The sequence below is a fragment of the Apis cerana genome, linkage group LG12 (genome assembly GCF_029169275.1).
Source record: "Apis cerana isolate GH-2021 linkage group LG12, AcerK_1.0, whole genome shotgun sequence".
In the NCBI taxonomy this organism is placed as follows: Eukaryota; Metazoa; Arthropoda; class Insecta; order Hymenoptera; family Apidae; genus Apis; species Apis cerana.
In genome coordinates this window covers 6170533-6192858 of record NC_083863.1, presented here as the reverse complement: position 1 = coordinate 6192858, position 22326 = coordinate 6170533, and the positions used below count along the sequence as shown (strand labels likewise).

Here is a 22326-nt window from a genome sequence, read left to right as displayed (position 1 = left end):
AGATATTCACTTGCTATAAAATACTTGATATAAAAGGTTATATCGAGGATTTATACGTATCAAATTGTACATATTGTTATTATTAAATTTTGAATAAGATATTTTTATAAATCGAGAAAGAAATTAAATTAATAGCCGTGTTACAAGGATTTATTCACTCTTCGGCTAATGAATATTTTTTATATCAATAACATCACTCGAGATAAACCACGATCAAAAATAAACTTCTCGGTGATAAATTATTTTCCGGTATTCTTAAATTCTCATGCTTGTTTGCCTTTCTTCGATGTCAGCTTCATTTCAATAAATCATCTTTCGAAACTCAAAGGCTCGACAAGTTGACTTTTGCTTTTGATTTTCGAGGTCAAGAACGTCATTCGTAAAATTAACGTTTACTTTAAAAAAAAAAAAAGAAAAAAAAAGGGGAGAGAGAAAGAGAGAGAGAGAGAGAGAGAGGAGAGAGAGAAAAGAGGAAAAAGAGAAAAATGAATCGATGAAGTGACCGCTATTTGCCTTTCAGATTAATGGAGATTGCGCGAACGTTATCAAAGCACCGAACCAGCTTTCACTGTCGAACGTGGTAAATTTATAACGGATCACAGGAAATTCCTTTTAAGCCTCCAACCTCCGAGATCGTTTAAGAATCTAGCGCCGGATTTCGCGCCGGTGGAATAGTTAAACACCTCGTTTTGCGTTATCTTTTTGAAATCCATCGCCACGTAAATCGATAATCGTTTTATTTTATTAAATTGCTTGCTTTTATCTCGAATCGTTCGAGAGTCTACTCTATCCATTTGCGACAGGATAAAATGAAATTTGAAGGGAATGAAAGGGAGTCGAACGAAAGACGATCGCGAAAAAGATTGAAAAGAGAATAATTCGAAGATCTTTGATTGAAGAAGAAATCGAGATAACTTTTGTGTAATAGAAAAAAAAAAAAAGAAGAAGATAGAAATTTGAATTTTTTCTATCGTTCAACTTCTATGCAAATTCATTCAGAGGATGAAAGTTGAGTAAGAAATTCTTTTTTTTTTTTTTATCAGTTAAATGTTACACAGTATTTTAACCGATCACGTGGATAACCTTACGTATTTCTTAATCAATAATAATTTTACTACGATTCGTAAAAGTATTTAAAAAGTTTTTTATTTTTTGAAATGTTAACGAACACTTTTTCACTTTTAATGAAACTTTATGAACGCGTACAGCATAATAGGTTATACACGAAGCAATTTTCTTTCGCCGAAATATCACTTTAAAAAGGTGAAATCAACGCTCAAAGTTTCAGTATGATTTTCGCTTTTTAAATATAACTTTGTAATGAAGCGAGATAAAGCAAAATTTTAAATTACGAAATGTCCATAATTTAGCGTTCTAACGCTAAAAAATACCGAAACTTCGATTTCACGTCCTCGAGGAAATTTCTAGTCGAAAAAGAAAAAAAAAAAAAAAAATTACGTTCTACATATTTCATTAAAATCAGACTTTTTTTTAGGTTAGATAAATTTCTCTCCGCTTTCGCGACCCGCTACGTTACATAACATTATTTAAAATAACGATAACAGTTTTTCCAAATTAAATTTTCAACATAAGATCAAAGATTTCGAAAGTCGTAGAAATCAAACAACTTGATAAAATTGAACGCCGATAAAGGAACAGAACCGATCCAGAGCCATCGGTAAACAAATCCAGAAGAAAATTCCTCGATCCTCTTACGAATTGCGCCTCTTGCCTTAATTTCCCGACCATATTTACCTCGTTTACCATTAAAAATCGGTAAAGAAAAAAAAAATCTTCGACAAACTAACTGCAATTTCGAGATACGTTTCGAGGCCAACCCTATACATTCTTATTTAACATTCCACTCTCGCATCCTCTCGGCCAAGAATAAATTAGTCGCCCGAGATTGCCCGTTCGAATTTCCGCGCGCAAAATTCGATTTAATTACTGGCGGCCAGACCCCGCGAGTTCGTCATTAATTACCGGTGCGATCGTTAAGTAACGCGAGTCCTCTGGCTGTCGGAGAATAAAAAAGGGGCGGCGGCCAAATGGTGCCATAAAGCGGGGCGCTCGGTTTTAACGAATAGCGCGGTGCACACCGTTCAATTTTTATGGTCGCCGCGAAAAATCGGTCACGGAAACGAATCGCCGCGTACGCGATTTGTAAATAATCAACCCGGCTAATGCGTTTTATCGCGAGCCCCAACCCATTTGCCGATACCTTCTCGCGACGAGAAATCGTGCTTTTAAAATATGCGCGCCGCATATGCGTAAATTGGAGACCCGTTTTTATCGTTTTTATCGATTCGAGGAAATAATCGTCGATATCTTCGTGAAATTATCCGTTGCTTATCTCCAGTTTTGGATTGAATTTTCAATTTTATTGGATCGAGGAAGAAATTGTTCGATATGAGATTTCTAGGAATTGTTAAATAGTCCTCTCGAGTACTTTAATTCCTTGGATCTGGATATATATTTTTGGGTTTGGGTATACATATTTGTGATATACGAAGAGATTTCTCGATAATTTTTAATAATTTTGTAGAAAGTTTGGAAGTTTCAAAGTTTCGTAGGTAATTAGTAAGTTGAAAATTTATTAAGGATTCGATGATTGGTAAGTTTAATAAAAAAGTTTTTTGGATAATTTTATTAATAATTGTCAGTGATTGACAATTTAGTAAAAGAGGTCTTGCTTAAATTTAATACGAGAAAATGAAGATAATCCAATCGAAATGATAAAAAATGGTTATGTAAATTTGAAATGGAATTGAGAAAAAGAAATGGGTTCTAATTAATATTCTTTCAAAATTAAAATTCAACGTACAAATTTTCAAAATGTCAATAACTTGAGATGGCGTTATAAGTTATTTAAAAATTTTTTATAAAAATATCTAATTCTTCTTCATATTCCTATCAATTGTATATTTGAATTATGAATAGCTATTAAGTAACATAAAATATGTATCTGTTCAATCAAATTTTCGAAAGACTATTATGCCACATCCTTAATATTAATTGTTTTCATTGTAACTTCACTGTAAAAGCTTAAAATTGTAAAAATTATTAAAATATTATTAAAATTCCAATGTAAATATCCTTTTTCCAGAATCCAAGATAATTGAAAATATATATATAATTAAATCACACCTATTATATAACACAAGATCTACATTCGATCAAATTTAAGACATTCCTTAATCATTTCATCGTCGTTTATTTTACCCTAAACCGAAAGATGAAAAAGCAAAGAGGAAGGAAAAATTCAAAAATTCTACGCGGAAAGATCGAACGAGATCATTACGAAGGAAAATCAACCACATGGACGCACACCCAGCTGTCATCGTTGGACATCGACTCCAACGTTTCTTCAGCCAGTCGCGAGAGCATATGGCGGTTGAGAGAGAGAGAAAGAGAAAGAGAGAATTATCAGAGACACAGCGAGGACGCGGCCGAGACGAGCGAACAAGATGATCGGGGATGAAAAAGGTGCTGCGAGGCGTCGGTGGTTTTGTTGGTGCCAGAAAGGAGATCCCCCGCTGAGAATCGCGCTCAAAGAAACCGACTGTGTCGGCCTTTCCTGCCCCCCTCATCCCTCTTCTCCCTCCCCTCTTCGTCTGGCCAGCTGTCCATAAATCTTCGGCCCTAGACAAAAGCAGGAAAAAAATGAAGGGCATCAATTAAAGGCGGCGACTCGGGCCTGGCTGATGACGCTTGAAAATTCGCCGATCAGAGCGTAGTGCACCCCTTTGGCGCCTCGCGGGCATAACAGCGATCGTTAGAGAATGACGTGCACGTGTCTTCAACATATTTCATCCACCGGATCATTGTATATCATTTTAATTACCGTGTTGAATTTTTATCGAACGCGAGACGAATACTTTCTTTGCTCGTCTGGTCCCCTGGCTTACATCTCTTTCTTTTTTTCTTTTATCGTTTTGCAGGTAAAGTGAGTAAGTTGTAAGAAAGAAAAAAAGAAAGACATCGAATTTATTAAAAAGTTTGAAAGAAACGTGATTTCTAAGACCTAATTTCTAATGGAGCAAGGAGTTTGTCAGGAATTGTGATTGAGGAAAGAAGGTATGGATCGTTACGATTAAATATACATTTGTCGAAAATATAGGAGGAAATATTTATAAAAATTGAAAGTTAAAATTGAAAAACTAATTTTTGCGATCCGACTTAGGCGAGTATCGATCATTTCGATGGAGTTTTATTTAAATATTGAGAATGATATTAAAACTTAAACAAATATATGTATGTATATAAATAGTATAAAATAATAGTCGGCAAAGAGTTGAATAAATAAATTGGAAATAAATTTTTTTTTATATATCGTTTACCGTTTACTTCGTAATTAAAATCTAAATAAAATATGAAATATGAAATTTACATAAACATTTCGTTTCTACAGATTGAAATCATTTTACGAAAAAAAAAAAAAATAACATTCGTGGGCAATCGTATCCACGATTGACGAATATTTTTAGATACTCGTTAAATCGATCGATCTAATAATGCCATTTTCACTCGCGATTAACGCAATTTTCCTTGCAGGGGGAAGGGGAATCGTGACACGGCCATCTCACAAAAAGGGGAATTCATTACACCGGTAATTGAAAATCGCTATGAACAGGATTGATCAATCTTCCAGCGAAACGCAGCACAGAATCGAGAGCTTTATCCTCTGTTAAAATCCTTTCGAAAATTAAAATTAAAATATAGCAATGATTCGATCTCGTGTCAGTTTCACTTTATACCAAGATTTGTATACAAGGTTTTCGTACAAACAAGAGACAGAGCAAGATAATTCATGTTGAAAATGATTTCAATGATTCTCGTCGGGTTCATCAACCGGGTTACTTCGAACGAGTTACCTCGTATCGACTGAGGCGGGTCGGGTTTTGAAAAGAGGAAAAAAAGAATCGCCCCGATGCCCGTCCGTTTAAAAATGTACATTGACTCGTTTTTTAACGGAAGTTGAAAGGGTGCCATTGAAATACGATCCCATTGTGTTGTCGCGATTCGCGGATGCTCCCTAGCACAGGCGGTCTCGTTTCGTTTGGAAGAAAAGGGCACCGCGAAAATATCCCTCCTTCGTGCTCGTGAAGAAATGATCGAGCATTAACGCTCGAACCCACCATCTTCCACGGAGCTCCTTCTCCTCTCTTTGTTCCTTCAATTTGATTTAATCCAAGGGATGATATCAAGTTTGTACGAAGATGGTACACGTGTATAGAATTGTATCTTACAATGCAAGAAAATAATATGAAGAAAAGTAGTAAGTATGAGCAAGTATTTTTCTATTTTTCTATTGTGTAGGGCTGTGTAGAATTAATTGTATAATAATTTTTCAGATATTTTATACGAATATGTGCACCTTGTCTCAAATAAGTACTTGCTAAGCAGATGAATAAATTGAGTCCGTTCAAGTCCAGAAAGGATTTCTTTTGGAAAAATGTTGTCTAAAAAATTATTCAACATCTCCAAAATATCGCCTAATATTTTCTTTTCATTCAGTGAATAATTGATAAACGAGGAAACTTTGAAAGTGTGAGAAGATGCATGCCTTGAATAGATCCAGATTGCTGATGAAGGGTTAATCTTCCCTGTTGGACGCGATCCGTCCATTGGTCGAAAAATTCCTGCTCGGGTCCGACGAATTCTCTTCTGCTGTTTTCGATCTGATCTAATCAGATGGTAATAGCACCTGCGAAGCCAAGAGTCCAACCACCTGGACTCGATCTACCGCGTGCGTTGATTAATAATTGGTGTCTGGCGAGGATAGAAATGGAATCGCGTGCGCCTAATTCGTAGGCGGGCGTTTTTGAGTTATTGGCCTTTGTGCCCTTTGTCCATCGGAATGGGGACACTCGATCAAACGTGGTAATACAAACGGAGATCGTTCCGTTCGCCGCGCTTGAAAACGCGGGTACGGCGTGAAGTGGAAAAATGAGGCAGTTTCTCTTTACTGGTAAGCGTAATCGGGCGTGTGATTGCCAGACAATGGTCATTCTTTCGTATGAAAAATATAGATATACGGGGCATATACTCAATACCCGGGGCATATATCGTTTCTCTTATATAGAAATAATCCTAAGAGAGAGAGAGAGATCTCTTTTTCATCGAAAAGATCGAATCATTACTGATAAATCGAATTTATTAAAACTTATTTGAATTGTACAAAGAGAGTAATATTTTTGCGAAGATTGTAGGGATTTTCCAGCCAATTCGAATGGAATAAATTACATACAATTATCTGATAGAATATTCTATGCTTTTAAAGATGTCGGGAAGAAAGGGGAACGCGAGGAGGATGAAAGAAAAATCGGGGACACGGGCGCAAGAAGTTGGACATCGCCGACAGGAAAATCCACTAGGCATAGGTTGGCGAATTGGGAAAACATGTCACCCCATAAGCCCAATCTTATTTCACTCGTACTCTCTGCCTCGGTCGGGAGCAGCCGCGCCTGTAAACATCCGACAGAGACAAAGGAGGAACTAAAACGTGCCGGAACGATTCCGTTTTAACGGTGAATTTATAGCGGCGCGTGATTTTCGCCCCGAGAAGATTTCCACGGGCCACCTCTCCTTTTTCTTCCTTCAAATCCGCTGTTCCGCAACCGTGAAAATACTTCTTCCCTTCGATAACGCGGAAACGAGAATCGAAACGAGATCGCGATGGCTTCCGGTGAGTATGCGCATTATAAAGAAATAACGTAATTCTTCACCATTCTCCGAAGGAACAAATTTTCCACTGTGTTCCAGTATGCAAAAGGAACGGGTGAAAAGCAAGGGAATAACTGGAAGGAAGAGGGACGAAACGAGAAAAAGAAAAATAAGGGAAAAAAGGGGATGGAATGAAGAAAGAGTGGAGCAAGTTAAAGAAGACGAGATCCGTATCGTAAAAGGGAAGGTGGCAAAGAGAAAGAACGATGTGGAGGAGAGGTCGTTTAGAAAGAAAAGGAGGGAGCTAACGAAAATAAAAAGAGATAGAAAAGGGTGGCAAAAAGATAAAGGAAGGATAAAAAAAAAAGACGAGATTCCGCATCGTAAAAAGAAAAGGCTTGTAAACATGGAGAAGAGATAGAACGATGTGGAAAAGGAGATAAATCAAGAGAAAAGGGGGAAAAAAATCAAAGCAAAAAAAAAGAGAAAAAGAAAAAGAGAAAGAAGAAAAATAAGAAAGAGAGAGGAAAGAAGAAGTCGAGAAGAGCGACGAGGTTACGCGCGACATACGAGTTAACACGAGCGACAAGGTGCGTGAATCTGCGTGCGCATGCACACTTGTGAAGAGGTATACGGGGGCCACGAATGTTGGCACAAGGGGTGGTGAGCTCGTGCCACGCACGAACACACGGTTGCAGTAAGCGTTGGTCGCGAGCATGCACTCGCGCCTGCATGTATACGTGTCCTCTCTAAGAGCTACCCCTCAAGTGAGATATGGATCTTCCGGCTCGTTGAACATACAGAACAGAACGTTACGTTACGTTACGCGCGGTGGGAAGGGGTTGCCAGTGAATGTAAACCGCAATACCGCCCCGCGGCGTCCACTCGACGTGTACTATTGATATGAACCACCTATCTCCGCTCTGTCTTCCTCCTCGCCTTTCCGCCGTGTCGTCGAATCGTCAACGTGGCGCATCCACCTTTTACGCGGAGTTATTGTTCACCTTGCATTGAACAGTTTCAGCTCATCATCTGAACAATCGTCGTTGCTGGTGTCGAGGTGTTTCAACGGGTTTCCTCTTTTTCATCCAAAAGGAAGTTGAGAATGAAATTTATAATTTTATTTCGACGAAACGAAAAGTCGTAAAAGATTTCTTCTATAAGAAGAAAGTAGGATGACGTAAAGAAGTTGTAAATTCATTTCCATTCGCTTCTGTTCTTATATCCTATAGAAGATGGAGGACGAGCAAACGGTTGGGTAACAGAGAAATTGATTAAGATAGCGGCGTTTGCAAACGATAAACAGTAATTGTCCGTCAATAAGGGAGACCGTGCACGGTTATATGCATAATCGTGTACCACTCTGTGCATCTCTACGTATAACAATAATAGGATGTTAGGTTACGTCACGCGTAATGGTTAGGGGTTAGCCGAGTGAATGTAAACCGCAACGCTACCCCCATGACGTTCATGCGACATTACTATTAATACGATGCAACGTCCCATTCGCTTTTCCAACGTGAAATCGAACGGGCCTCGGTTCTCTCATCGACGAAATTTACGCGTTGTCTTAAGTCGAATGTTCACCATTTCGTACTTTGCATCGTGGATCGCACACGAGTTTTTATCCAAATTATTAATTAAGCAAACAAAGTAGAATTAATCTCTAATTTAATTACAGATTATCTTCCAATTGAAGAGAAGGAATTTGTTATAAATATTTCACTTGCACAAAAGTCCTCAGATTAACAAACGAATTAGAAACAACTGGTGTACGGCAAAATTGAGAAAGATAAATAAATAGAACATCCAGAGATTCGTTATTCCACGAAATTTCGAAAAGCAAAAATAAAAAATACTTTGCAAATACTTCATCGTTCGCTTTTCACCGTGATCGAATCATCGTTAATGCACATCCAAAATTGCAAAAGTCTAGATCCGTCTTCAAACGTCCCACGATCTGTGAAAGAAAAGAAAGAAAGGGGTGAAAAAAAAATAAAAAGAAAAAGAAAAAAAGAAAATGAAGAGGCATTGTCCGCGAGAAGGAATTCTTGGCAAAGTCGTTCCATTCAAGATTCCAGTTCAGGGATATCGAGGGAATTCGATGAAATTAATAGCAACCGGCTGTTCTTGAATTATCGTATACTCGAGTGGCGCAACGCAGGGATGAATTAAAGCCCCTCTCCATCCCCTTTAAGCGTCAGACAAAGCCTGAAGTTTAAGCAGGATTCGTCCGGTCTACTACGATGAATACGGCGATATAAATCAGCTTCGTTATAGAAAGTGCAGCCGGAAACCCGCTCTAAAAGAGAATACTCGTAATACATAATACAGTAGTCGAATATAGTAGCTTTCGCGCTTCCCTCGCGGTGATTTCAATTAATTCGTGGACTTGTACACGAATTGACCAAGAGGTTTATATATACGATTCAAAGTTTTGTTTTGAAGATGGAAATATCATTTGTCAATTAATATGTCCTTAATCGAGGAATTTGAAATGGCTTCGAGGATTTATGATGAATATTGAATCGATCTGAAAAGTAATTTATGTAAGTATTATATATAAATATATTATATGAATTTCAATATTGTTGACGCTTTTTGTAAATGAAATATATCGAGCGAAATTATACTTTTTGTTTCAGTTTGCAGTGAATACATCGATTTCGATTATTTCTGGGATGTTAAAATCTTGCAGCGAATCGTTTCGCATTTATTATTATTATCGCGTCATTAACGTATCGGATTTCGTCTCGTTTACGTTGTAATTAGTATATTCGTCAAACCAATGCCTACTTTAATTTTGCGTGAAAATATAAAATTGTATGGTGTAGAAAGGCAGCGTTGGATGATGTGGAAAGGGGAACGCGGATTATGTAATGTATTTGAAACGTTTATTAGCGATTGAACTATAGATTCATTGAAATTGGCGGCTCATTCACCGGACGCTAATTTTATCAACCAATACCGAAGTTTCGGTTTTCAATATCAAAGTTCTCCTGTTAATTAATGAAATTCGCCGTGCTTCGTTTTTTGATCGTTCAAACGAGATATTACTTTTTCCTGAACCTGTCAAAGCTTTATGCGATTTCACTGTTTTTACAAATTTAATTTAAGAATTAAGAATTTTAATAATGCAAATGTATACATGTATATATATATATATACATAGAGAGAGAGAGAGAGAGAGAGATCGATATACCGACATAGCTATTGAAATAGAAAGATCTTTGGAACATGCATAAATGCAAATGTATGGAGCACAATGTACGGAGGTATCTATGCTTCGATAAATACAGTCCTAAAATTGAGGAACTCGATGTAGACAATCATGAATACACGGAATCGGAATCCGACGAATTTAAACCCTATAGAACTCGATACAAGCAAGCTACGGTTCATGAGTTTCTACATTCTGTGAAATCTAGAAATGCTATTCAAGCGGCTGTATGTATTCGTAAGAGCTGAATAATATTACATAATATTGAATTTATGAATTGCAGAATTAAATCTATAAAATTTAATAATTGCTACGAAGAATACGGTTCGTCTAACTTTAAAATAAAATAATAATAATAATCCTCGTTTAAATTCGTTTCTTTCAACGAGCAAAAATATATTCGCAACAACTAATGAATTATCATCAAGAAGTTACGTCGTATTGAAAATAATACTACAACAATATATCTTATTATAATTCTATCCTCGAAAAATTCAATTTTTATTTGTAGACGAGAGGAATTATTGAAAAAAATGTTAAAGAGGAGAGAAAAAAGAGATCTCGAAGTTAGAAGAAGAATTTTCGGGGACACACAATCGGAAATCACAAATCATCTGTGAAGAAATTTAAGTCTCTCTCTGTGCAACTTGCGTCGTCGTAAATAAATGAAACGGGGAGTTTGTGCGCGACCGCGACCAATGAACTCGGTTTTCTTGTAATTCACCACCGAAACGGTTAACCGCGGCAGAACTTCGGGTGGAGCAATTAATCCGATAACGATAACGATGTTACCGATGATGCAGCGGCCAACACAGAGGACCGATCGTTTTACAAACACCGTGATCCTGTTCTAGAAACCGATTCTCCGGATCTATCCGACAGGCAGATGCCCATGTGTACGCGTTGCGCAATATGGCTTACCTCGTCGCGCAACTGTTTATTGTGCCAACCGAAATAAACACCGTCCTCGTGCAGAGCAACGAGGAAATAATCCCCTCCTCCAACCTGATCCGCATGATCCAAACTTGATTCACCTCTTGCCTTACTGTTAATACCGTGCACAGTAATTGGTCTAGCGATTGGTTTAGGTTTAAAGAAAATCTTAGTCATTTTAAAACTTTTTCGCTCGTTATTCGTTTTACTTTAAAACGGCGTTGAAACAATCCATACCAATCTAAATTCGATAATTCGTAATGTAATAAAATAAGTAAAATATTGTAGAGGACAATGATCAATGAGATTGTACGAACAGAACGAATCAGGATGAAAGATTTTAACATTCTGTTCTTTCATCTTCATTATTATTCACCTTCCTCGTAATTCACGCATCCGAATTATCGCAGGTGTTGTTTGGCGTGTATACTCGTTGCATCACAACGAAACGGTAGTTCGATCACGATCCGGGGTGGGGCAATTCATCGTGGAATAATTTGCATTCCGTACGCGGGAAAGGGACAAGAAGCCACATTATTAGCCCGGGGTGGAATGGAATTGGCATCGAATTCGGGGAAAAGGAACCGATATTTGGACGCGAGAAAAAGGAAGAGCGGACCAATGTGGAAAGATGGAAGGTATAAGAAAGGGATCTGCGGGTGCGGTTTCTTTTCTTCGGGATGATTCCGTAATTAACTTTTTGTTGGTAGAGGGAGAGAGAGAGCCCTTTCCCCTGTGATTCTCCTCTGTTCATTTCTGCTACACGCGGGAACAACCGGTGTGTACCCGTATGTGTCCATTACAAGGAGAAAGAGAAAGAGAGAAGCGGACTCACGGTGGGCTTCGCCGAAGAATGGAAGATTTTCAATGTTCTCCTCTTTGGAAGACATCGATGGCCCCTCCTCATCCTGTTCCATTTCGGTTCCTTTCTCCCGGAGCTCTTCCACCTTGCAGAATTAAACTCCTGGCAAGTCGAGTGAAAAGTCTCATCGGCGTGTTCATTGAGAAACGGCTCAGGAGGGATCTCTCCTTCCCCCCCTCGGGGAGAAGGGAACCTACGTAGAGCTTCCAATATCTTTGATAGGGTTTCGAGATGCGTTCCAAGATGGCGATCCAAGGGCCGAGCTTAATATAGATGTTCATTTGGATAATTGAAATCATTCCGTCTGAATTTCATGGGCCGGTGCACGCCTCGTTCCGGGTTGATCATAGTAATCGGTATCGCGGTATACGCACACACACACTCTCTCTCTCTTACCGAGGGACAAGATTGCGTCGTTCGGGGAACAATTGGCTGGCGGATGGCCGGATGTGCATCACCGTCACGAATGTCGTTATCGTTATCGATAACGACTGATTTGCGACGGTTCGAACTGGCAGTAGTCGCGGAGGCCTCGTCGTGCGGGCCTCTTTCGAATCGTCAAGGCATGACAATCCGATTGTGTACGTGGGTAATGCCGCTTTGATTCACCCACCAGCCTATAATCGAGCTTTGTGTTTTCGCTTAACGAGCTTGACGTTTAAGAGTACCCTCTTGGGGTCCACCCGCCTCTCTTGTTTCGCTAATCTCTTTTGAAAGTTAGAGTCTATTAAAAGGTCCTAAAAGGTTGACTGTAAATGGTTATATATTTACAGTTGGTTACGAGGCTGTTCAACCGTTCGAATCGAATGATATCTATCGGATTAATCAAAAGATTAATCGGTGCGCTTTCTTCGATATCCCTTGATGCAAAATATAAAGAAAAGAAGGATGTGGAGGGGAATTAAAAATATTCGAGATATAGGTATTAGGATATTTGAAGATGTTCAAGTATCGATGGCGATCAATCGACAATTAAATTAAGGACATCTTTTTTTAAATTTCAGATAACGAATCCATCGCTCCAATATATTTTCGTACCGCTGTTATAACGATGCGTGATAAATATCGAGCATAAAAAGAGAGAAATAGAACGATGATTACTATGTGGAATAAAAATGGGGTGCGATACTTGGAACTGGACGATCAAAATGTCATTATTGTTATCAAATTGATGCGCTGTTGTGACAGCAGTTATGTTACGTGGATCTCTTCGAATGTAGGAAAACGAGATTATAGTCTTATTTGGAAATGACAAATATTTATCGATCGACGATAAATAGAATAAAATTTTTCAACGAATCAGCAATGATTATTCTATTAAAAAAAAAAAAAATTCAGAATCAATCAACAACAATTCTTTATTCGAGCGTAATGTATCAATATATCGCCCATTTTTAAATCAATTTTAAAAACGTCCTTTTAATCTCTACATAATCTCTTCATCTCCCCCTGCATTATGTATACATCTTCTGTACACTTTTGGACTTTTAAATTCATGTATTTTAATAATTAGACTACGGATTTCCATACAATTATGGAACCCATAAAACTCGTTTAAAATTCCTTATTAAAATTAGGAAAAATTTGAACCGCTACAACTCCGAAGATAATTACTTTTGATGAACGAATGAAAAGTCATTAGAAGCGCGAAATCTTCCCTTTTAAAATGCTTTTCGATTTATCACGATACGACTTTCCGTTCCCGAGATATCACCGTGCAAAGAAAGGGATAATTTTTAATCGTTTAATATCTCCGTCCTTATCGTTGACACCTCGTCTCACTGACCTATGCCAAACTCCAAACAAGCGACAAGAGAGATTCTTGGAAGAACATGGCACGCGATTCCTAGAAAAATATATAGGTCAGCGAGTCACGGACCTATTTATAATCAATACATTGTCTCAAGCGCAATGAACACTTGGAGCTCTGATATCTCGACAATGGATTGAGATATCGAGATGAATCAAAAAGTGACTTCCATGGTATGTACGAGTTTCCTGAATGCTTTTTGACGACAAAATTTTTAATTTCTCCTCACGATTCTTATATGAATGTTCCAGGTTTCGTACGAACGGTTATGGTCAACATAGACACGATTTATATTTTGCATAATACAATTTAAATATATTTTAACAGGATAAAAATGCTCAGTTTATTTAAATAAATTTCTCGATATTAAGTAAAATATCACTCGAAATTTGGACGCGTGAACGAGTTAATAGCAAAATGGATGGAATTCCGTGAATGGCGATCGAGAAGAGAATTCAATCCGCGTTCCAGGTTAGTTTTAGCAGGCGAAAGATCCGTAACGGAAATGGAGAATATAGGAAAGAGAACGAGTTGGGAGAGGGACACAATTCCACCATATAGCCGGGTGCATCGTCGTACGAGCGCGCGATCGCAGATAGGCACGCACGCGTTTTACCAAGAGATTGATTAGAACCGTTGTCTCTATTTGAATCGTGAATCCATCCTCAAAGACAAATGAGCGTCGCGTCATTTACGTGAACGAACCACCCGTGGTTGCACAGCTGGCCACCTTCCTCCATCACCGATATTAATACGCGAGTATACGTCATTTCGTGGTTCAGCAATGTTTATCGTCCTTGCAGATCAATCATGCGTCACGCCAGTACACCAAATTGCTCTATGATCTCGTGCCCGTTCTGATTCGGGCTTGGCGACCATCAACTGGCCGCCGCTATCGTTTTACACCATTTTTTATCGCGTTACTCGTTGGTTTCGTGAAATGTGAAGCTTGTATTCGAGATTCGAATAAAAAAAAAAATATTAAATTTCGAAAAATTACTAGGATTTTATCGCATCATGTATCATAAAATAAGTTGCTTCTCTTCGTTTCTTTTTATCAAGACACACGAATATTGATCTTATTTAGTAACAATTAGCAACATTACTATTTCTAATTTCTATCAAGAAGGACTAATCGCTCGTAACGAACTCGATTCGCAAGTCACCAGTCATAATTTCAGTCCCGCCGATATATCTATCTAACGTATAAATAATAATGAAATATTAAAAGAAATGGACATTCGATATAAAGAGAAAGATCCAAAAATCCGTAATTCTATCGAACGAAACGAAACGAAGAAATAAATGAAACTCTAGCATCCATCCCGTTAAGGAATATTGAAGTTTCTGTCGGCTGGTGTTCGATCGGAGACACGGTGCATAATCAGTAAGGCGCGTGTACCGAGACATCTACATCATGTCGCGTTTCCAGGCCCCGGATTAGACTCGGTGGTCCTGGCACTCGACCGCGGGAAGATATGTGTGTGACCCAGCTGTGATTCTCATTGAGCGCGTTCATCAATCATTTAAATGTAACACACGGTCTGATATCGAGCACCCCTTTCCTGGCTGCAGGCTAACCAACCTCTCTCTCTCTTTCTCTCTCCCTGCTCACTTTGTCTTGACATCTGTCAAATCGTGGCCCAGCCAGCGCCCGCCTATTGTTCCTTTTTCTCTGTCGGCCCAACCCCTTCCTCCTCCCTTTATTCTCTTTATCTCTTTCGGCTCGTGCATAATTTCGTATGCGCTCCTAAATAAGTCCGCTCGGACAGCCATTACCATTGATACCGAACTGCCTCTCCCCCTTTCTTTTCCATTCGTTGGGTCGCAGCCGCCGAGGCCTACGATGGAATGGGCGCGAGCATCCCACCCTTCGCATCCTCGAGCACGCTCGAGCGTGTGTGTGCGTGTGCGTGGTCCGGAACAGGTTCGTGAAATATGAAGACTTTAATCAAACGGATGACAGAGAAGAAGAGAGGACGACCGAAACCGTAGCGATGCGTGCAATGAAAAATAAATGATCGCTGCGCGGCTTATCAACTCTTTCGCGGAAGCCCGCTTACATTCAGATAATAACTCGATCATGATGCGAGGTCCCTCGCCGAGCTGGAGGGTCAACTGGTGGAAAATGGGGTGCGGTCGTTTCCGAAAGCGTTTCATTCGTCGTCGACACTCGGTTTCCAAGTGTGCCAGTTTCGTCCGTTTCGATCAGTGGGAAGTTTTTCGAGAAGAAGAGAAATTTTATACGGAGTAATATAATCTGAAATTGTGCTCTATGATATGAGTAAGGATTTTTCACAAGGGTAGATAGATATAATAATTCACTTTTTTTTTGAGACGGGATCATATGGAAGATTATAAATAGGAATAAATAGGAAGGTTATAAATAATATTGTCACGATGAATCTTTAATAATTTTTCAGTGCTCGGTGTTGGGGATATATTCGCGTTGAAAATTTTCAGAATTTTATGCATATATATAAATAATTGTTGGATACGTTGTCTTAAAAGGATGGAAATAATTATAAGCACGAATTCGCTTGGAGAACGATTTAACGGAGCAAACTTCGTCCCCACGAAGAAAACGAAAATCGGATGATCCAATGCAAACAAATGGTGGTGATGTTTATAATGTAATTAGAAGGAGTTGTGGCCGCGGTTTAATAAAGCAAAATTAAGAGAAGGAACACGGAGAGGAGACGAGGACTCTAAGCTAACTTGAACGTGTCCTCAAATATTAAAGTCCAACTTGTACCAATCTTCATTACGCTGCCTGCTCGCGTATCTTCTTCATCTTCCGGTCCAACAATCCTAATGCTTACTGTTTAAGTTAATTTGCAAACTTTTCTATCGTCTATCTTCTGATTAACTCTGTTGAAGAGCGTCCCATACGTTTCTATTAAACCAGGTAATTTCGAAAGAGTGTAAACGCTGAATAATAATCTGAGTAAAAAAAAAAAAAAAAAAAATGGATGGAACGTGAAAATGATGGAATGAAAAATTAAATAACGGGGGTGTGAACCCTGGCTCACATTTTGCATTCGAGACCAGGGTCCCTCTCGATCGATCAGTCGACACGCTGCATTTTTCACCGGCCCATTGTGCATTAAACATCCGACAAATTGTATCGCGGCGTCAAAGCGATCCCACGACGATTCGTTTGCGCGATCTCACCCCTTTCCAGCATCCAGAATCCACCGTGAACCCCTCGATAAGTCGAATCACTGGCAAACAGGCACGGGAGGGTCGATGCGATCACCTAGCTTCCTCGATTTGGAAATCTGGTTAAAGCCGTCTGAGTCGGTGCCAGATCGGGGGAGAGAGAAAGAGAGAGAGAGACAGAGAGTATGTATGTGTATTACGCGAATATACGTCAATTTCGAGGGAAATATTTTATTGGAAAATTCACTTATATCTTGTCAAATGTTCTCTCGATCGAAATTTAGGTCGATCACTTTTATAATTTATAATTGATCCTCAGCGAAGTCTCGAAGATGTACCTCGGCTATTTCAAAAGGGGAGAGAGATTTCTTATTTTGTACCAAAGGGGAATTTCCCTGGAGGATCACCCTTAAGAAAATGTGATAAATTCAGAGAAGATTAAAGTTTTGTAATTTTGATTTTTATCACGGGAACACGATAGTTGCGATTTTACAGTTGGGGTTAATAAACCGGCTGTTCGAACTGTAAAAATACAAGAAATCAATTACCTTTAAACCCAGAAATCCGAGCTAGCCGCAATTTTTCTCTTTCCACTTTCAGTGATTGCCAAAGAGATTTAGTGCCGCGCCCGAAGTCGTGTTCGTTTAGAGCGAAAGTGTAGCCGCGGGATCCGGTACGAAATTCATTCTCCTGTCTATACTACGTGTATCTATGCGCTGAACACACTGCTGTTTCAATCGTCTTTCCTTTTTAGCATTCTATTTTTATGTATATAAATTAAAAAGGAATAATCGTTGGAATTTAACATTGGTTAAAATTGGTTTCATGATTTATTTTTATAATTATTACAGAAAAATGTAATAAATAGATAGTTATTCGAACGGGAAATAAATAAACATATTATTACCTTTACAGAATTACCTCAATCTTAATTATTAATGCATATTAATTTGTACAAAATGGATCCAAGAATACTGGCGAAGGAGTATGAAGAAATGGCAAATTGAAAAATTCAAGAATTCTTCTCTGAAATTGCAGGATATTTAGGATGATTTAATATTCAAAGACTTACGGCGAAAATCGAAATCCAATACGCGCAATCGTATCAATGAAATCCGCAAGTTCCGCGCTCGTAAAGATCGTTTCTGCTCCTTTCAATGCAACATCCAACGCCAACTCTAGCAGAAATATCGAACCGTGTATTTGATCAGCCGATGCCTTAGGGAAATTACCAAGCCGCGCTAAGGAAATCCTTCCCACGATTGACGTCCAACAATTTCTGCGCCAATTGCGAGCCATTCTTAACGCGTCTCCCTCTGTCAATCGCCATCACGAAATCCTCGAGCCGCGATTGCTTCGACGTTTGACGCCGTTCGATCGATGAGCACGATTGCACGAAATCATAAATTAAAAGAGGTAACGTGGATTTATAATGTCTGTTAATTTTATTAAAGTGTGATTTGCCCCGACGCGGGCGTGATAAACGGATTCGTTTAACAAATTTGATAACAAGATTTCGAACAATCTTCTCTTCCTTTATTAATTAAAATCGGTAAAGGATCGATTATATTTCTATTAACAAGGATATGAAAGGGATATTAAAGGGACAGAAATATTTTTCATCATTTAATAACTCATTCTATAATCTGTTCTTCACGCGACGAAATGTTTCAGCGATATTCTCCTATATTTTGAAAAGAAAATCAATATAACTCGACGGTTCACACGGATGAACGAATATTCAAAATACTGAAGATCTTTATTCCTTAAGAAATATCCTTTAAATTTTCAAAATTATTAAACGACTCGACCTTTTATATAAAGAAAAGTACGATGCAACAGGAAATAACTTCCAAAAGAATATTCGAAACGATTCGTTTACTCTCTTTAACGAAGGAAAGTAGTAATAATATGTAACCTATGTGATTTCCAATCGATACGCGTTGTATCGCGATAAAGTATCGGTATCAAAGGAGGAGAAAGAAGAGAGAGAGAGAGAGAGAAAGAGGAAAAAAGGGAGGCGATTGACATAGGGGTTTAATTATCGCGATCGATCGCGATATACCCTTCTTAATCGAGTGGGCGTGGACACGTCGATCCGGCGAACAAAGAAAGGGACTTTCCTAACAAGCGAACGAGAGAGGGATGTTTTTGCGTGGCATTCAACTCGAGGCTCACGGTCGGCATATAAATTGGGATAAACGCGACGGAATCGCGATTCTCTCTCTCTCTTTCTCTCTCTTTCTCTCTTTCTCCACCTAGAGAGATAGAATTTGAACGGATCGAAGAAAAGAGAGGAGAAGGAAAAAAAAAAAGAGAAAGGAAAGGAAAATACTCGAAGAGAAAGGGACTCGCAAAATCTTAAAATCGATCGAGCTTAACCAAGATCCTTTTTCGAACCGTGTGGTCACGCGTGGCCCGACGCTTGATTAACACGGTCCATTTGCCCGGCAAATTGGGGAAACAGAATCGAAGCCGCGATTTTCGGTCAGCTCTCTCCCCTCTCCTTCCTCCCATCGCGTCCATACACCGGAGGTTTTTATTTTCAGCTTTTTCGACCGGCAATATGTAGTCTCTATTTTAATAAAGCGAAGAGGATCGCGATGGGATTACCATCCCTCCCCCCTCCCTCTCCTTTCTCTCGCCCGCCTGCTCCCATTTTTTTTTCTTTTTTTTTCTCTCTCTCTCTTTTTTTTCTTCATTCTTCACCATCCCTCCTCCCTCCCCCCCGGCCGTACAAAAGCTGCATTTTATGTATGAGCTTTATCGATCGGACAGGGTTATCTTTGATCGTTGTTTAAAGCTATAATCACGTTACGCGCGGGCGGAGGAAAGCTACGTGCTCGAAGCGAGGGTGGGATCCGCGATAAAATTCGCGGCGTGGCGGGAAAATTTTTCAACGGCCGTGCTCCATCCGCCGATAATGATCGCCGATGTTTCTCTACGAAACTCGCGGCGTAAAGGATAAAATATTCAAGGGGGTGGCGCGAAGGGAGGAAGGAGAGAGGGACGCGAAGGCACGGGGGAAGGAAAATAACGAGGACGACGGGGCACTTGGCCGCTTTTACGCCCGGGATTTACATACAATTGGTCGATTCGAGCTTGAGCGTTAAACGTTGAACAAATTCCGCTTTTAATCAACCGTTTGATCGAATCACGGCGGAATTTCGCCGTACTAATTCACTGTCGTCGTGCGTCGTCCTTCGAGATCACGGAGGACGAGAAATCGGCCTTCGAATCACGGAGTCGGAACGTTTTGATCTGAATCCACCCACCCCCTCCCGCTCCTCTCGAGAACTCGTGACGAGGGAACGGTGGAGGAGGAAGAGGAGGAGGAGGGGAAGGAGGAATGGGATAAGGGACAGGAGAGGGTTCGATTAGGACCCAAAGCTGCGGAGGATCGTAATGAAAGCAGGAAATGGGGCTGGAGCAACGTCAAGAATCGGAAGGGTGGTTAGCTCCGAGATTATACGAGTTCCCTCGGCACTGTAGTCTTCCACAAACCTTTCCGATACCATCCTACCGGACCAGTATTTTGTTCTCTATCCCCTCTCCTCCTCGCATTAACAATTCCCGGCCTTGGAAAGTGTGTAGGTAACATAAATTTCACCCATGAATGTATATGTACTCTTGAGAGGGGGAGAGAGTAAGAGGGATGGAGAGGTATATACGAAATGGGTATTCGCAATATTGGTACGAACTTTTTCCTTTCGTTTTCCTCTTTTTCTCTCTTCCGACTGATTTCTTTTTTTTTGTGTCAATAAAGAGAGAAAAGATTCGTTCCTTTATCCCCGTAAAAAATACGATCACTCTCGATACATTAAAGTTTGAAAGAGAGTAAAGATTTTACTTTATGAACGTTACAAATTTCGCGTCAAGCAATAATTAGGTATAATTCTAAATTTGCCAAATATTTAATCGATTCTACGTTATCTACGAAACGATTAATTTACCCAAAAACTCTTGCCAAAGATTATAATATCACTCTCACCATCCAATTAACAAGACCAATTTTCCATTTTTAAATAATTACGCAGACTTTTGTCGCGCTTCGACGTTCAGGCACTCCGTAAAATAAGCTTGCCACGTTAAATATCGAGAAACGAATCACACGTATCACGGCCATCACGCAACAGACCCGTTCATATTTCAATTCTCGCATCATTCGAACGATGTGAAAGAGGGAGTGACGGGAAGCACGCGAGGCGAATCGCAATAAATAAGCGGCGGCCTAAGAAGATTCCATCGGTGGAAGACCGGTTCACCGCACCGCCGCACCAAAGAATGCCACCCGTCAAAGCGCAATTAAACCGCCCCGGGGGCCCCCACGGATTATATAGGGGCGAGTTATTGGCTTTATTGGAAATTCGGATGGGCGGATAGTCTTTTCGGCGCGATCGGGCCGCTTTTCTTCGTGTTGCCGGCTCGGAAACCGTTTATGCGTCCCTCGAACGATGCCCCGGCATGAAAGCTCGACGCTCGACTTTCTCGCCACGAAATTGCACGTGATTAAAGATAATTGGCGCGCTATCGCCCACCCAGCTACCGTTCCACGCGATCAACGACAACCTACCGTTAAACGCTTTTTGATCAGGTATGTGGCTATGGTGTAACTGTGGAGGTAACTGTGCTTGGCTATAGTTGTCTGTAAATTTTCGTGGAATTGCTTATGAATTCTAGGATATCAAGTTTGTCGAGTTAGAGTCATTTGATCAGATATGATGTCGCATTTTTGTGCGGATGATTAATCGAAACAGTTATTTTATGAAAAATTGTAATCAGAAATTAATGAATAGCGCTGAATCTTAGGGAATATTTTAATATTACATAATGATATTATAGTTTGTGTAAATGAAATGTAATTTAATTTTTTTCTTTTATCCATAGGTGCATCGCTATCGTCTCATCACGATTATTTCTATCGTTGTTAGAAAAAAAAAGAAAGAAACACGATCGCATGATATATAAATCGTTCGATAATGCCTCCATTTGTCCTACACGAATAGTTTGATTACGAGTTGTTAAGAAGAGAAAGGTTAAACGTGGAAGTTTGATTGAGGAAGTTTGAAGTTCAACCCGCGTATTTACTCGAGGTTCGTTCCTCCGGAAACAAAAGTTGTTTCGTGCTTTTTTATTTCGCCCTTTTGTTGTGATTGCGGATCGGGGAGATTGTGAATTTTATTGCCCGTTCGACTCCAATCGTAACTCGTGGGCTATTTGTAGTAAGATTCGACTTAAGTATTTAATCTTTGGAAGTTGAAACGAATCTACGATCTACGAGAGAATTTTTATGATAAAATGCACTACTGAAGTAAGGATAAATCTGAAAGAATCCAATGAACATTGGCACGTTCGTGCTCGGATTGAAAATGGACAATTCCTGGGAGGATTCGACTAAAGCTATTCCCATGGAAATAAATTTGGGACCGGTCAAATGGATCTACACGATCTAGGATTTCCTAGTTCTTCCCTTCGTTCGAATTTTTCAAAATTGTTTCCGAAAAAGAAATTTTGACCGAGCAAAAATATATAAAATACACAGAAAACAATCATTAAACAGTTTCAAAAAGTTTTGTTGATCGAATTTAGATCTTTAACGGATGAAATTTTATTATAAAAGCTGATTTATAAGATCGTTCATCGGGCTTCTACTTTTTAATGCTAGTGATTATA

The 22326-nt window shown here is 39.4% G+C and overlaps 1 long non-coding RNA gene across 2 annotated transcripts; it reads left to right on the top strand.

Annotated features, from left to right (window-relative positions):
- The first annotated feature begins 9 nt into the window (after positions 1-9).
- Positions 10-17530, top strand: LOC114576991 (uncharacterized). 2 transcript variants are annotated; one of them, XR_009832119.1, is made up of 8 exons: positions 10-5278; positions 5355-5971; positions 6284-6688; positions 6766-9215; positions 9312-11457; positions 12455-12603; positions 12686-13664; positions 13743-17530. It is a non-coding gene; the product is annotated as an uncharacterized LOC114576991 (long non-coding RNA). The 2 variants fall into 2 exon arrangements; XR_003696647.2 differs by having other exon boundaries at positions 11530-12603.
- Positions 17531-22326: the final 4796 nt, after the last annotated feature.